This window comes from Pituophis catenifer, unplaced genomic scaffold, assembly GCF_029215685.1.
Source record: "Pituophis catenifer annectens isolate HBS135680 unplaced genomic scaffold, rPitCat1.0.hap2 SCAF_17, whole genome shotgun sequence".
NCBI classification, from domain to species: domain Eukaryota; kingdom Metazoa; phylum Chordata; class Lepidosauria; order Squamata; family Colubridae; genus Pituophis; species Pituophis catenifer.
This window is the reverse complement of record NW_027256897.1, coordinates 12,057,264-12,073,427: the sequence shown is the minus strand read 5'-3', so window position 1 is coordinate 12,073,427 and position 16,164 is coordinate 12,057,264. Positions and strand designations below refer to the sequence as shown.

The window sequence follows — 16,164 nt, the reverse complement described above, 5'->3', positions numbered from 1 at the left end:
ACGCACCCTCCTCCTCTCTTCCCCCAACAACAACTGTGAGGTGGGCTGCACCGAAAGAGGGACTCAGGGTCTCTTGCTTTCTACCCTGGTGCCTTAATCCATGGACCAAACTGGGTCCCCTTTATAGTCTGCTATAAGGTCGCAGCCCCAGAAGAGCCCCTGATCTCCGCCTCAATACAGAGCTGGGGAGGGAGGGAGGGGAGACTGGATCCCAAATTTCACGGGAAGAGGCTTGAATCGGCGAAAGAGGAGTCCGGATGATACAGTTTGGCACAGGGAATGTTGGGAGTCGCAGTCTGTGGGGGTCTCTTTCGGGGCCGCAAGAGGCGGGGGCTTGGGCCTGGGCATGCCCTGCGGGGAAGGGGACGCAGCCGTGACCCTCTTCTCTTTCTCCCCTGCAGGAGGACGGAGGATGGCAACAGATGCAGGAAAGAGGCGCCGGCCGAGAGGAGGAGGAGAACAGCGGGCCCCGCGGAGCAGCCCTGCCCGGTCCTGGCGCGGCTTCCTCAGGAAACAGCAGGGAAAGGCTGGGGGGCTCCGGGGCTGCAGGAGGGATGAGCCCAGGGGGAGCCTGGGAAAGGCAGCTGCCTGGAGGGCGATGCGGGGAGGAGGAAACGGGTGGAGACCCCGAGACGGGCCTGGAGGGTGGAGGCTCCTTCCGAAGACCCCGAAAGCCCCAGAGGATCCAGCCGGAAAGAAAGGATGTTTTGAAAACCATCTAAAAAACCACTCAGTTGGAAACCGATATCAATTCCTTGAGTGTGGAAAGAAGTTCAATGGGAGAACAAATCTTGATCAGCATCAAAGGATCCACTCAGGAGAGAAGCCATACGAATGCCTGGAGTGTGGAAAGAGATTCTGTCTGAGGGGAAACCTTTCTAGCCATCAGAGGATCCACACAGGAGAGAAACCTTATAAGTGCCTGGAGTGTGGAAAGAGCTTCAGTCGGAGGAGCAGGCTTTATACACATCAAAGGATCCATTCTGGAGAGAAACCTCATAAATGCCTGGAGGGCGGAGGGTTCTTCAGAAGACCTGGAGATCCTGAAAGGATCCAGGAGGGAGGAAAGAAACATCAGTGTCTGGAATGTGAAAAATCCTTCAGAACAAACTACCATCTTCAAAGCTACCTAAGAATCCACACAGGAGAAAAACTTCATAAATGCCTTGAGTGTGGAAAAAGATTCAGTCTGAGGGGAAATCTTTATAAACATCAAAATATCCACACAGGAGAAAAACCTCATAAATGCCTTGAGTGTGGAAAGAGCTTCAATCAGAGGGGAAACCTTTATACACATCAAAGGATCCATTCAGGGGGGAACCATATAAATGCCTGGAATGTGGAAAGAGTAATGTGGAAAGAGTGGAGACTAGATCCCAAATTTCAAGGGAAGTGGCTTGAATCGGCGAAAGAGGAGCCTGGATGTTGCAGTTTGGCTCAGGGAATGTTGGGAGTCGCAGTCTGTGGGGATCTATTTCGGGTCCGCAAGAGGTAGGGTCCTGGGCCTGGGCCTCCCCTGCAGGGAAGGGGATGCAGGCATCACCCTCTTCACTTTCTCCCCTGCAGGAGGACGGAGGATGGCGGCAGATGGAGGAAAGAGGTGCCGGCCCAGAGGAGGAGAGCGGGTCCCGCGGAGCAGCCCTGCCCGGTCCCAGCACGGCTTCCCCTTGAGACGGCGGGGAAAGGCCGGGGGGCTCCGGAGCTGCAGGAGGGATGAGCCCAGGGGGAGCCCGGGAAAGGCGGCTGCCTGGAGGGCGATGCGGGGAGGAGGAAACGGGTGGAGTCCCCGAGATGGGCCTGGAAGGCGGAGGCCACACCTCCACCGTTAACCTTAACAACAATCGACACCGGACAGGCGCCATCTGGCTGGTTGGTGGAAGAAGGACGCTGATTGGTCTCTCTGGGGCAGTTTGTCGATTGGCAGGAAGACTACTTGGGGCAGTCCCTCCGAAGGAAGAGGCGGAGCTTATAGAGAAAAAAGGGCATGAATCTTCCAATTCCGGAAACAAAACGGGCAATGAGGGAAGCTGCCTGAATTGGTGACAGAGAAGCCGGGATGCTGGAGGTTGGGTGCAGGGAATGCTGGGAGTTGAAGTCCGGGAGGATCTCTCTGGAGAAGGCAGGCCCGGGAGCCCGAGTCCTAGTCTCGGGGGGGCGGGCGGGGACGGAGACAGGTGGCTGGGAGGGAGGCCATGTCCGCCTGGAGCATCCCCGGGAGGCCCGTGGAAGGCAGGGGCTTGGGCCTGGGCCTCCCTGTGGGGAAGGGGATGCAGCCATTACCCTCTTCTCTCTCTCCTTTGCAGGAGGACGGAGGATGGCGGCGGATGCAGGAAAGAGGCGCCGCCCGAGAGGAGGAGGAGGAGAGCGGGCCCCGTGGAGCAAATGCATTGGTTACAATTGATGCTCCCCAAGTTCGGATTCTTTTGCCTTTTGAACATCTCAGAAAGATTGGAAAAACCTCTCAAGAAACGCCAAGGTCCCCAGTGTATTTTCGATCCTCTCTAGTCTGGTCTCTTTGCTGCCGCCCAGAACTGTCCCGAACTGCAGACCAAGACCACAGAAAAGGTTTAGAAGGGAGACCCCGATAACCCCACGGTCCTAGACCTGGACCAGATCAAGGAAGCCTTTGCCCAATGGATGGGGCCCAAAGGCCTCAATGGGAACCAGTCCAGGCCATCTGCACAACTCAGTGAATCCAGCTGGCTGTGTTTTTAGGGTGCCTTTCCCCCCAAAAAAAACCTATGAGGCAGCCTCCCACTGTCGGGAGGAAAAGGGCCCTTCATGCAACCTGTATCTTGAGCCAAAGGATCCGGGCTCTTGGTGGAGGAGAAACCCGTCACTTGTGGTCATGGGAACCCAACTGCAGCAGCTCAGAAACCCTGACAACTACGGTGAAGGGCTCGCTCTGCTTCCCTGTCTCCATCCCGTCCATTGAATGGCCAGCTTGATGAACAGAAGGACCGAGGTGGGGGATTGTTCACCTTGCTGGTTGAGAATATCCCAAATTGTCTTCTCAGCAATAGCATCTTTGATCGCATCCTACAAAGCCTCCAGTGGTAGAGAACGTGCCCTGAGGGTTCAAAGGGTCCCAAATCCCCCTTTCTGGGCATAGCCACACCCGGAAAGCCTTTCTCCTCAGAGTCCGTGGGCAGTGAGGGAGACGTGGCGGCTGCTGGGGCAAACAGCCCCACCCTTTGCTTCATGCCACAGTAAGGGTCTCCGTGCCCCGAGGCCAAAGCCCCACTCCGCTTCTCTGCTGCAGAGGGGAAGGTCAGCTGGTGGAGAAGGCCAGGCCCTTCCCTTCCTCCAGGCTGGGGCAGAGCAGAAGAAGAAAAGCTGTTGCAGGGATCATCTTGGCTGCTATACTTGAAGGTATCGCTAATTTATTGTTTTTGAAGTGTGTCTCTTGTGATTTGTGGGAAGGGCAGGTGGGGAAAGGAAGCAAAGAGTTTGAATTCTTTCCCTTCCCTCTGAAAAGTCAAAGAGCTGCCAAATTCATTCAAAAGAACAGAGATCTTGGAGTAGAGAGAAAAAATAAAGTTGTTGAATAAACTGTTTGTGAGCCAAGTTCTTTGGAAATTATTTTCTCAACCCTCCGGGACTAATGCAGGTGTAGGAAGGAAACGCAGGGAGAATAAAAAAAGGAGGAGATGCCTACACATCAACACCCAAAGTATGAAGAATAAACAGAGGGAACCTGACGTCCCAGAACACGAGAGCAAAGATGAGTTTGCTGCCGTTACTAAAACATGGTGGGATGAAACTCAGGAGGATTTAAATTTTCCAAAACACTTAATAAAAAGAGGTGGAGGTGGAGTTGCACTTAAACAGTTGCACCTTTGTAGAAATGCAAAAAGTAAAAAATGAAGAAAACCTCCTTGAATGCATTTGGGTTAATATGAAAGGAAAACGGAATGAGGTTGCCAGAGGTGTATACGACGGACTGCCCAATCGGAGGAACTAGATCAGGGGCGTCAAACTGAAGGGTGCTTGGATCTGGCCCATGGGGAACAGATCGGACTGGCCCACAATGCCTCTGCCAGTGAAAACAGAGCTCAGGAGGGAAGCGTGTAGCCCTACCAGGCCCAGTTTTCAGTTTCAACGGCCCCCTGCACTCCTCCGCCCCCAGCTCCATTTTCACTGGCAGAGGATTAGGAAAAGAAACTAAAAGCAAAAGAAATGTTTCTCCTTTTGCATTTGAGCATCCAAGAAGGGCCAGGAAAGAGGAAAGGCAAAGAAGGAAAGACGAGAAGGGAGGAAGGAAGGAAAAAGAAGGAAAGAGGGAAGGAAAAAGAAGAAAAGGGAAGGGAGGGCAGGTGGAAGGAAGGAAGATTATGAGGGAGGAAGGGTCTGAGGGAAATCCTGTCGTAGCACTTGGCCACCACAGGTGCCCACAAGAAGAGTGAAGATGACCTGGCCACGCCTACCCAGGGATTCCCCCCCCAGGTCAAACATAACCCTGATGCAGCCCTGACGGAAATAAGAGTTTGACACCACTGAGCTAGATGAACCTTTTGCTAAGCATTTAGCTGATGAACAGAAAGCAGAGGAATGGGGGACTCTCCCTATCCTGGGAACTAGGGAACACCCAGTCTCTGCACCTAGTAGGAGGACAAAACAGGTCCCCAATGAGTCTTATTCGTTTAAAACGTTCTTATAACTGCCCATCTTTCAGTCAACTCTGTGCAGCTCTCAAAAGGGCGTTTTTAAAAATATCCAACACATTAAAACATAAAAGAAAAACCATCAAAGAAAAACCTGGTGCCAATCCATGCCACCTTTTCCTTGTTTGATCTCCCAGCGCCTGGGGAAGAGGCAGGTGTTTTAAGGCTAAAAGGGTGGAGGCTTTTTAAGAATATGGCTCATATCTCACAAAGCTTCCTTGGCCTTAGAGAGTCTCTTGTAGGGGTTTCTGCTGGAAGACAAGGGGACCATTCAGGGAATCCAACTGAGAGCTTCAGATGCTTGGGGATGGTCTTAATAGGTCCCCATATTTGGGAAATCCACATAGATTATATCAAACAATGACAGGGAGCTCTTTAACAACCCCAACAATAAAGTTCAAATTAGCAATAGATTCAGCCACAGCACACTTGCTCCAATTAGGATCTGAATGGGATGACCATTTAAAGGCAATTTATTAGAATATTGTAGCAAAGAGATTTCCCTCAATGAAAAGAGGGAATCCAGGACACAAAGAGCAGCTGATTCAGACTCAGGGTCTCCAAGGGTACCACAATAGACCCAACTGGCTGCCCTTCAAGGGCTCATATAAGGCTTCAACCCCTGACCTCCGCCGGCCTCAATACGGGGGGGGGGGGGGTAGAGAGAGACCGGACCCCAAGTTCAAAGAAAGCCCCCTCCCCCCTGTCCCACCTCCGCCCCGGACCGTAATAACCCGCGGAACTGCGCAGGTGCCATGTGCCTTGTTGCAGGAAGAAGGACCCTGATTGGTCTAGCTTGGGATGTTGGCGATTGGCAAATGGACTCCGAGAGGCGGATCCTCCAAAGGAAAAGGTGGAACTAGTGGAGGAAAAAGGGCATGAAGCCTCCACTTCCGGAAACAAAACGGGCAAAGAGGGAGCTGCTTCAATCAGCGACAGAGGAGGCCGTTTGATGCAGGTTTGGCACAGGGGATGCTGGGAATCGTAATCCGGGAGAGTCTCCCTGGAGGGCTGGGAGCCCGAGGCCTAGTCTGGTAGGCGGGAGGGACGGAGACAGGAGGCTGGGAAGGAGGCCATGTCCGCCTGGAGAATACCTGGGAAGCCCATGGGAGGCGGGGGCTTGAGCCTGGGCCTCCCCTGTGGGGAAGGGGACGCAGTCGTGACCCTCTTCTCTTTCTCCCCTGAAGGAGGACAGAGGATGGTGCCGGATGCAGGAAAGAGGCGCCGCCCAGGAGGAGGAGGAGGAGAGCGGGCCCCACGGAGCAGACCTGCCCGGTCCCGGCGCGGCTTCCCTGGGAGACAGTGGGGAAAGGCCCGGGGCTCTGGGGCTGCAGGAGGGAGGAGCCCAGGGGCAGCCTGGGAAAGGCGGCTGCCTGGAGGGCAATGTGGGGAGGAGGAAACTGGCAGAGACCCCGAGACGGGCCTGGAGGACGGAGGCTCCTTCGGAAGACCCCGAAAACCCCGAGGGAGCAAAGGAACATCAGTGCCCAGAATGCGGAAAAACCTTCAAAAGAAATGGACGTCTTCAAAGCCACCTAATTATCCACACAGGAGAGAAACCTCATAAGTGCCTGGAGTGTGGAAAGAACTTTAGTCATACCAGCAACCTTTATAGACATCAAAGGATCCATCTGAAAAAATGCCTGGAGGGCGGAGGCTCCTTCGGAAAACCCCGAAAGCCCCAAAGGATCCAGGAGGAAGCAAAGGAACATCAGTGCCCAGAATGCAAAAAATCCTTCAAAAGAAAAGGAAGTCTTCAAAGCCACCTAATTATCCACTCAGGAGAAAAACCTCATAAATGCCTGGAGTGTGGAAAGAGATTCAGTCAGAAGGGAAACCTTTATACACATCAAAGGATCCATTCAGGGGAAAAACCACATAAATGCCTGGAGTGTGGAAAGAGATTCAGTCTGAGGGGACATCTTTATACACATCATAGAATCCACACAAGAGAAAAACCACATAAATGTCTGGTAAGAAAGGTAATACAATCCAATTAAAACTTTCACTTTTAATAAATTTAATACATTTTTTTCTTTTAATAAATTCCTTTAGTCTTCCAGGGCCATGCCCAGGGTCCCAGGCCTGAGTTGGACTGCTGTCGGTCATTCTGATGGCAACTAGCAGAGCAGGCTGTCCTGGGAGGGGCGGGAGGCCTTGTATGAGTCTGGATGTCCATCTGTCAGTGGTTCAGGAATGTTGGATTCTCAACTGGGCAGCTGTGGACGAGATCCCTGCCTGATCCCTGTCCAAGGGCTGCAGTTGAGGGCTGCTCTGACACAGGATCCAGCCCTCCCTCCGCCCGGCCTAAAGCCAGTGCTGCTGTGCTGCCTGCCCCAAGAGGAGATCAACCCTGCTGGTAATTCAATCAAGTTTAAAATTCGAGGAGAAAATTTTGCTCTCTCTTTCTATCCTTAAACTTGGCACCATCTAACAATATGGTGTCAGGAAAAGGTGCCTCACCTAAGCAGAAATAATGGAGGGAGCTCACCCGGGATGATGGAAGAAAACACAAAACAGCAGGGCAACCCAAAGGGAATGCGATGGGAAGTTCACCCAGAGCTACGTTAATGAGTGGCGCTTCCCTTAACAGAATGCAGCCTACATCCAAAGAGCTTTGCCTTTTGTGCAAAAAGGTTCGAAACGGGCAGCTTGAGTGTTGGTTTGGTCGCCTCCTACAGACATTTGCCTGGCATTGGTACACATAGAAAAGGTGGAGCAGGTGAAGTTTCCTAGGGAACCTGCCATCTCTTAGGGAATTCTGAGGGCTTTATGACCTCATCCATGCAGGCTAAACTGCCAGTTACTGTCTTCAAGAGAAGCAAAGGGGTTTCTTTGTCCACCTGAAAATACAGATCCTCAAATAATCCAAGCCAAGCAAAAACATTTATTAAGGGAGGGGGGTTCATGTTTTTAAGAGGGCACAGAAACAAATGGTGCATACATTCAGTGTCAGGAAACAAATGATGAAACAATATGAAGCAACAGCATCACACAGTCCGTTTAACTTGCTGTGAATTCACTTCCTTCCTTAGACTTTGCCTCAGTCTCCTCCTCCTCTGCCCTAGGCCTTTTCTCAAGGGTTGGTCTTGCAGGAGGAGGGGGGAGATGGGGGGAGGAGGCTTGGTGTGTAGGACATCTGTGAGCTGATGTTCAAAGTTATCCAGAGGAACCAACGTACCGAATTCAGGATACTAATCCCTACAGAGAGCAAAGCAGAGAAAACAATTCTTTATATCTAAAATTATTATTTCTATTCCTGGATCATTGTGGTTGGGAGAGCTTTTGCTCTGTGATGGGGAACTGAGAGAAGTGAAGTAGGGAATCGACCAGAGAGGTTTATAGAGAAGGAACGTCTCTTCTCTTCCCAAATTCAAGGCTGCCCAGAGACGGAGCGTAGGCCAAGCCCTTCATGAGCCTCAGAAAAGAACTCAGTCAACAATAATGTGATAAAAGGATTTCTGGGACATTCTGCTCAGGGAAGGAATTCTCACTTTGCAAGTTGCTCAAAATAAGCACAATTTCTGGATTATGAATTCTGCCAAGCTTATAAGTCACTTGTCAGTGATTTCTGTTCTCTGAAACAAACTCTGGATTATTAAGCTATCTGCATTAGTAAGGAAGCCAAGTTGTTTATATGAAACAAAATAAAAACCCCGTTTTCTGGAATTTTTTTTTTTAATCCATCGAACTCTGGTTCCCAACATGAAACACACCAGTTTCCTTCTTCTATCCTAGAAGTGTAAGAGCCACCTATTAAGCAGACTCTTAAGACTATTTTCAGGTGCTGGTTTCAGGCTAAACTTCAGCTGCCTTGACTCGCAACTAATTTTACTTCTGAACTGTTCCCACAAACTAAGTCCACCTTCAGCAGCTGAAGCATCAAACCCTAAAGAACCGAATGCTTACATTTTTCCATCTACGCCGGAGAAGATGGAATCAAGTTATCAGCAATCACGTAGTGGTGGTTACACCCCAAGCATTTCACTATCACGACTCCAGGATGAGAAGCCACCTTGGAAATAGTTTTACAGATCGTGTCCTGCATTCCTGTAAGAGAAGCCAGGATCCTCTCGGGTGGTGCTCTGGGATATCCAAGGGCAGGAAATTTGGGAGACGTACCCATTTATTTAGGTAGGACTCCTTTTATAAAACTTGGAGAGCAGCCCAACTGCTAATGACGCTGGGTGGCTTACAAAAGGGAAAAATAAAAGAGGAAAAATACATGGGGAAAACTCTTATTATATTAAAAATGAAGCCCCCCTGTGGCTGAAGGAACAACCTAACCCCCCTCCCACCAGCCTAGGAGCATGTATGGAAGGAGGGTCAAGAGCCTTATTTTCAAGGGAAGAATGAACCCAGGAGAGAAATTTCCAGGCGCATGGAAAGAACTGTGGGCAAAATGGAAATTGGTAAATTTCCCCACAAGGTTCCAGTAGCAACCCCTGAATCTCAAGATCCAAGTGTTTCTTCTTCTAAGAACATAGTAGATAACAGAAAAGCAGAAAAGCAACCTGAGTATTATTACTTAAGACCACATACTCGTCACCTTCTCTAATATTTTCCCCTCTTTTCTGCAGTGTATAAATATACCTATTGGTCTGCAGTGGAGTCTCCCACTATTCTTTTGCAGGAGAGCCACTGCGGTACATACCGTTCAATAAACACAGCAGTGAGCCTGGATTATTTGCTTTGGGTTGTGCCTTTTGATTCACACTGGGCAAAACAGTGCACAATAGGACAATTCTTGGGACCAATATACCTCTATAGAATACGTCCAAAATAGAGGACCCATATATTCCTTTGGGATCGAAATTTGGAAAGTTGTGCCTGTTTTAGCGCTGCAGAGCTCCTGTGCAGCTGCGGTGAAAGTAGGATAGTTTCCAACACTTACAGAAAGCTTCTCGCCAGCTACTGGGAAACACTATGGGGAGGTATATAAGCCTAAATCCCATTGCTATTTTAGTGACACCGTATCCATCACTTGATTATATCAAATCTACCAGTGGAACAGCTTGCCTTCCAAAAATTGTAGGTGTTTTATCACTGGAGGCTTTTAAGAATAGACTGGACAGCCACTTCTTTCATATTGCAGTGTTCTCCTGTTTAAGCAGGGGGTTGGACTAGAAGAACTCCAAGGTCCCTTCCAGCTCTGATTCTCTATCCTGACGATAGTGAAAAAAAGGAGTAGCAGTGACACGATAGCACTGTTCCAATACCTGAGGGGCTGCCACAAGGAAGAGGGGAGGGGTCAGCCTATTTTCCAAAGCACCAGAAGGGAAGACCAGAAATAATGGATGGAAAATAACGAGGGAGACAAGTAACCTGCAATTAAGGAGAAATTTCCTGACAGTGAGAAAAATTAAGCAGTGGAATGGCTTGCCTAGAGAAGTTGTTGTGCTCAATCACTAAAGTCTTTTCAAAAGAAATTGGGCAACCATTTGTCTGAAACGGTAGAGGATTTCCTGCCTGAGCAGAGGGATGTGAATCAAAATCAAATTCGTATTTTTTCCCTCCTGTGTGGATGCTTATATGCCTTTGAAGATGTCCATTTCTTGTGAAGAATGTTTCACATTCCGGGCACTGATATTCCTTTGCTTCCTCCTGGATCCTTCGGAGCTTTCGGGGACTTCCGAAGAAGCCTCCACCCTCCAGGCCCGTCTCGGGGTCTCCGCCCGTTTCCTCTTTCCTGCATCGCCCTCCAGGCAGCCGCCTTTCCCGGGCTCCCCCTGGGCTCATCCCTCCTGCAGCCCCGGAGCCCCCCGGCCTTTCCCCACCGTCTCCAGGCAGGGCTGCTCCGCAGGGCCCTCTCTCCTCCTCCTCTCGGGCGACGCTTCCTTCCTTCCTCCGCCGGGCTCCTCCATCCTCCTGCAGGAGAGAAAGAGAGGTGGGTCACGGCTCCATCCCCTTCCCCGCATGGGAATAGAATAGAATAAAAGTTGGAAGGGACCTTGGAGTTCTCCTTGATTAGTTTCCACTCATTGCTTCTTGTCCTGCCCCCCTCAGGTGCTTTGGAGAATAGCTTGGCCCCCTCTTCTTTGTGGCAGCCCCTGAGCTATTGAAACAGTGCTATCCTGTCTCCCCTAGTCCTTCTTTTTATCAGACTAGACATACCCAGTTCCTGTAACCGTTCTTCATATGTTTTCGCCTCCAGTCCCCTCATCCTCTCTGTTGCTCTTCTCTGCACTCTTTCTAGAGTCTCCACATCTTTTTTACATCATGGCGACCAAAACTGGATCCATTCTTCCAAGTGTGGCCTTTCCAAGGCATCATAAAGTGGTGTCAACACTTTGCGTGATCTTGATTCTCTCCCTCTGTTGATGCAGCCCAGAACTGTGTTGGCCTTTTTGGCAGCTGCTGCACACGGCTGGCTCCTATTTAAGCGATTGTCCACTAGGACTCCAAGATCCCCCTCACAGTCAGCACTGTTGAGTGAGCTGCCACCTATACTCTCCCTGTGCATTTTGTTTTCCTTCCCTAAATGTGGAACCTCCTTTTTTTCTTTCAACCTTCAATTTCATTTTCTTAGATGGCACCTAATCCTCCCCGGGGAGGGGGGGGGGGCAGCTCTTGCGGACCCGAAAGAGACCCTCCCAGACTGCGACTCCCAGCATCCCCTGCGCCAAACCTCCATCATCCGGGCTCCTCTTATCGCCGATACAGGGAGTTCCTTCCTTGCCCGTTTGGTTTCCGGAAGTGGAGGTTTCGCGCCCTTTTTGCCAGAGGCTCCTCCTCTTCCTTTGGAGGGACCGCCCCCCAGGAGTCTTCCTGCCTATCGCCGCCCTCCGCAGGGCAACCAATCAGCGTCCACCTTCCCTCAAAGAACCAGAGTGCGCCTGCGCGTTGCCCAGGGTTGTTATGGTTCCATGTGGAGGTGGGCCGCTTAAATTTTGCGGTCCGTTCAGCTTTCCCCCCTCCCGGCATCCAGGCAAGCGGAGGTTGCGGGTCCCTTCTGCGGCTGCGACTTTCCCCCTCCCACATCATCAGAGGTCTATCCATAAGCGAGGTGCGGGGGAGGGGGGCCACCCTTCCTTTGGAGGGACCGCCCCAAGGAGTCCTCCAGCCAATCGCCACCGTCCCCCAGAGCGACCAATCGGCGTCCTCCATTTTCAGTCACCGAGAGTGCGCCTGCGCGGTGCCGACTCACTTTCTGTTCTCGTGCGGAGGTGAGGCTGGGGGGGGATTTTCCCTTTGATCTTTGGGGTCCCTCTTCTCCCCCTCCGCCCCTCCCCCCCCGCATTCAGGCAGGCCGAGGTTGGGGGGCCCCCCTGGGTCTCTGGCTCTCCCACCCTTCCCCCAACCGGGGTCTCTCCCTAGGCAAGGCGGGGGGGTGGAAATATGGGGGGGCACCCAGGCAGGCGTGGCTGAGGGGTCTCCCCTTCCTCCTGGGGGGCTCCAGCCAGGCTCCTCCGTGGCCTCCAAGCAGCGACACCCACCCCTCAAGCTCCCTCCCCCCTTCCCGCTTCCTCCCCCCCAAAAGACCCCTTTGCAAATCTGCAGGAGGGGGAGAAATCCCCCCAGGACACCCCCCCATTAATATGTGGGCCTCTCAGCCTTTGCTGACCCCCCTCAAAGGTAAACCTTCCCTCCGTTGCCCTCTGGAGGTTGGGGGCCCCCGCTGGGTCTCTGGCTTTCCCCCCCATCCAGGGCCCCTCCCTGGGGAAGGTGGGGGGTGGAGATCTAGTAGAGGGACACTCAGGCAGGCGAGAGCTAAAGGGGCCGCAATTTGACATCCTTTTAATGTTCTTCTTGTTTTGCACCAAAGACCTAAGGGGATCTGATGCTGGAGCCCAGTGAGCTTCTCAAGCTGTTTTTAGGTGTATGTAGGAAGTTGCATTCTCAGGTAACACAATAAGAACAACCGACCTGGAAGGGGCCTTGGAGGTCTTCTAGTCTGACCCCCTGCTCGTGCAGGAGGCCTCATCCCAAGCCTTTAACAAAAGGCAACTGGGCTTTATTTTTCCTTGAAGATGTTTCACTTCTCATCCAAGAAGCTTCTTCAGTTCTTCAGTACCAAAGAAGCTTCTGGGATGAGAAGCGAAACGCCTTCAAAAGAAAAAACCCGAAAGTCCAGTTGCCTCTTGAGCAAAGCACCTGTGGGACAATCCTGACCTGGATGACGGAGAATCTCTACAGACTTTTAGCGATGCAATTTGGGCTGAACCCCCTTTGCATGGTGTGGGAGTAGGAATGGATTTCCAGAGGGGAAAATTGCAGACTGCAAGAATCATTTGCACCACTCGGGTGACCCTGAAGAGACAGATAAACCTCCAGGGGCTTCAGCCACCCTCTCAAAGTTTGGGGATTGAGTGGAACTGCAAGATGGAAACAGTTGTGGACAGTTGGACAGCTTTTCTCCCAAAATGGGCTAGTTTTGCCGGATTGTTTCAGGAAAATTTTTGACCTCTGTGGGTTCCAATTTGGGGGCTATTTTGGATTATTTTTAAGGCACTGTAGAGATAGTCCTTGACCTACAACTATTTGCTTAGTGACTTAGTGAAGTTTTAGCAGCACTGAAAAAAGTGGCCTTGTCCAGTTTTCTCGCTTACGAGTGTTCCAGCATCCATGTGGTCAAAATCCAGGCGTTTAGCCACTGGCATGTATTTATGACGGCTGTGCTGTCCCAGGGTCACGTCATCACCATTTGTAACCTTCCCAGCTGGTGTCCCACAAAGTCATTGGAGGATTCACATAACAACTTCACAACTCACTTCACAACTGTAGGATATGAGCTGCCAAGTATGGCAAAAAATGGGGTGCAGCAACTGTGAAAAACAGAAATTTTTGTCTCAATTCTGATTGGAGATCTAGTTAGTACTACCTGTACAGTTTGGGGGCAATATATCGAACCGTCATGAACGATAACTGCAAAATACATCCCAGAGACAGTAAGAGGGTTATGTCAGCCAGGCCCTCCCCCCCAGCTGCCTTGCCAGCCCCTCCACAGACCTCACACACATATACATGGATTCATCTTCTTTCTCATCCCTCCTCCTTCTCATCTCTCCACCTACACATCAACACCCAAAGTATGAAGAAGAAACAGAGGGAACCTGACGTCCCAGAACACGAGAGCAAAGATGAGATTGCTGCCATTACTGAAACATGGTGGGATGAAACCCAGGAGGATTTAAATTTTTCAAAACGCCTAATAAAAAGAGGTGGAGGTGGAGTTGCACTTAAACTAAGGTGACCAGATTTTAACATTGGTAAAGAGGGACACCATTGTGGGCGTGGCTTATTTTGTGGGCATGGTTTGGAGGTCATGTGACGGCGTGGCTAGCTGGTCATGTGACCGGGTGGCCATGGCTATGTGTATAGGGACTAAGGGGGCTGAAAAAAGTCATTTCTGACAGGTCTTCGCACTTTTGACTGGTCCTCACACTTATGACCATCCTCACATTTATGCCCGTGCAGCATTCTTAACAACCATGTCACTCATTTCACAACTGCTTCTCTTCACCATGGTGACAAGATAGGGCAAAAAACGTAAAATGTGAGGACAGTCGTAAGTTTGAGGACTGCTCAAAAGTGCGAGGACCAGTCAAAAATAACTTTTTCAGCCCTCTGAATAGTCCATATGCATAAAAGGATACAGCAATAGAGAGGATGAAGGAAGGGAAGAGAAATTAGAGTAGGAGTGAGGGGAAGAGAGGAGGAGAAGGAGAAAGGAAGAGGAAGTAGGGAGGAGAAGAAGAGGGGGGGAAGAGAAAGGAAGAAAAGAAAAGAGAGGTGGTAGGTTTGAGGAGAAAGATTGCTGTACAATAAAAAAGATGAAAGGGAAGAAAGCCAACCCCAAACAAATATAAAGATATTAAGATAAAGAATGAATTGTTAAACTGTTGAATTGTTAAACAGGAAAGCGGAAAGGCAAAGAAGGAAAGGCGAGAAGGGAGGAAGGAAGGAAAAAGAAGGAAAGAGGGAAGGAAAAAGAAGAAAAGGGAAGGGAGGGCAGGAGGAAGGAAGGAAGATTATGAGGGAGGGCGGGTCTGAGGGAAGTCCTGTCGTAGCACTTGGCCACCACAGGTGCCCACAAGAAGAGTGAAGATGAGAATATTTTGAATAATCCACCATATTTTCATCCAAGATGCTTTAACTTTTTTACAAGTCCACCAAACATGAAAATAGGTAGAATCAACACAATCACATCTCCAACATTTGGGCTGTAGGTTTGGGTACATACAAGCTAACTTTTTGGGATCCAAATGCCATCTATAAAACATTTTATAAAAATTTTCTCTCAAATTTTGAGGTTGTGTAAATATGGTGGATTATCCAAAATATCCTTAAAAAGAAGTTAAAGTTTACTCCACAGTTGTTTTTGTTAGGTATAATTACAGATTGTACGGCTATAGAGACTAATTTGATTTTGAACCTAAGAACTGCAGCAAGACTCTTGGTGGCGCAGTACTGGAAGAAGGAAGATTTATCCACTATTCAAGAATGGGCATTAAAAGAAGTAAATTTAGCAGAAATGGTGAAAATTTCAGCATATCTAACGGACCATTTAAATGAGAAATATATTTTAGAATGGAGAAGATGGATTGATTATATTCAAGGCAAATATCGGACTAAAAAATTTCAAATAGCTTATGAATGATAAAAGAGATTTTATAAAGTACTTAAACTTAGTTTAGTAAAAGGGGAGTTAAAAGTTCAAGGGGGGGGATAGGAGGCTATAGATAATTAGCTTATGTTAGGTTATGATTGTCAAATGTTATACCCTGTATTTTGCTCTGGGAAGTGGGGGGGGAGGGGAGGGGGGGTTGGAAGGGGAAATGTTTGTAAAACTTTTCAATAAAAAAAAAGAAAGAAGAGTGAAGATGAGCTGGCCACGCCTACCCAGGGACCCCCCCCCCCAGGTCCAACATAACCCTGATGCAGCCCTGAAGGAAATAAGAGTTTGACACCACTGAGCTAGATGAACCTTTTGCTAAGCATTTAGCTGATGAACAGAAAGCAGAGGAATGGGGGACTCTCCCTATCCTGACAACTGGGGAACACCCAGTCTCTGCACCTAGTAGGAGGACCAAACAGGTCCCCAAAGACTCTTATTCGTTTAAAACGTTCTTGTAACTGCCCATCTTTCAGTCAACTCTGTGCAGCTCCCAAAAGGGCGTTTTCAAAAGTATCCAACACATTAAAACATAAAATAAAAACCATCAAAGAAAAACCTGGGGCCAATCCATGCCACCTTCTCATTGTCTGACCTCCCAGCGCCTGGGGAAAAGTCAGGGGTTTTAAGGCTAAAAGGGTGGGGGATTCTTAAGAATATGGCTCATATAAATATAAAGGCCTTTTCTGTGGGGGCACCTGCCCTCTGGAATCAGCTGCCCCCAGAGATACGAAGAATCCAAGACCTCAGTGCCTTCCGCCGTGCCCTTAAGACCTTTCTTTTTCAGGAAGCCGGGCTGGCTTAACACATTTTTAAAAATGTTTTTAATGGGTTTGTTACTGTTTTTTAACTTTGGGGCCAAACGTATTTAACTGTATTTTAATG

General features: G+C 49.7%; 1 long non-coding RNA gene and 2 pseudogenes across 1 annotated transcript; 1 reads left to right on the top strand and 2 right to left on the bottom strand.

Annotated features, from left to right (window-relative positions):
* The window catches only part of LOC139325875 (uncharacterized), a 181,465-nt pseudogene that overhangs the window by 51,802 nt on the left and 113,499 nt on the right, over positions 1-16,164 (bottom strand).
* The window catches only part of LOC139325577 (uncharacterized), an 87,283-nt pseudogene that overhangs the window by 42,501 nt on the left and 28,618 nt on the right, over positions 1-16,164 (top strand).
* LOC139325607 (uncharacterized) lies at positions 7,532-11,461 on the bottom strand. The gene is made up of 3 exons (XR_011601106.1): positions 11,293-11,461; positions 10,442-10,532; positions 7,532-7,865 (listed from the first exon to the last, which is right to left on the bottom strand). It is a non-coding gene; the product is annotated as an uncharacterized lncRNA (long non-coding RNA).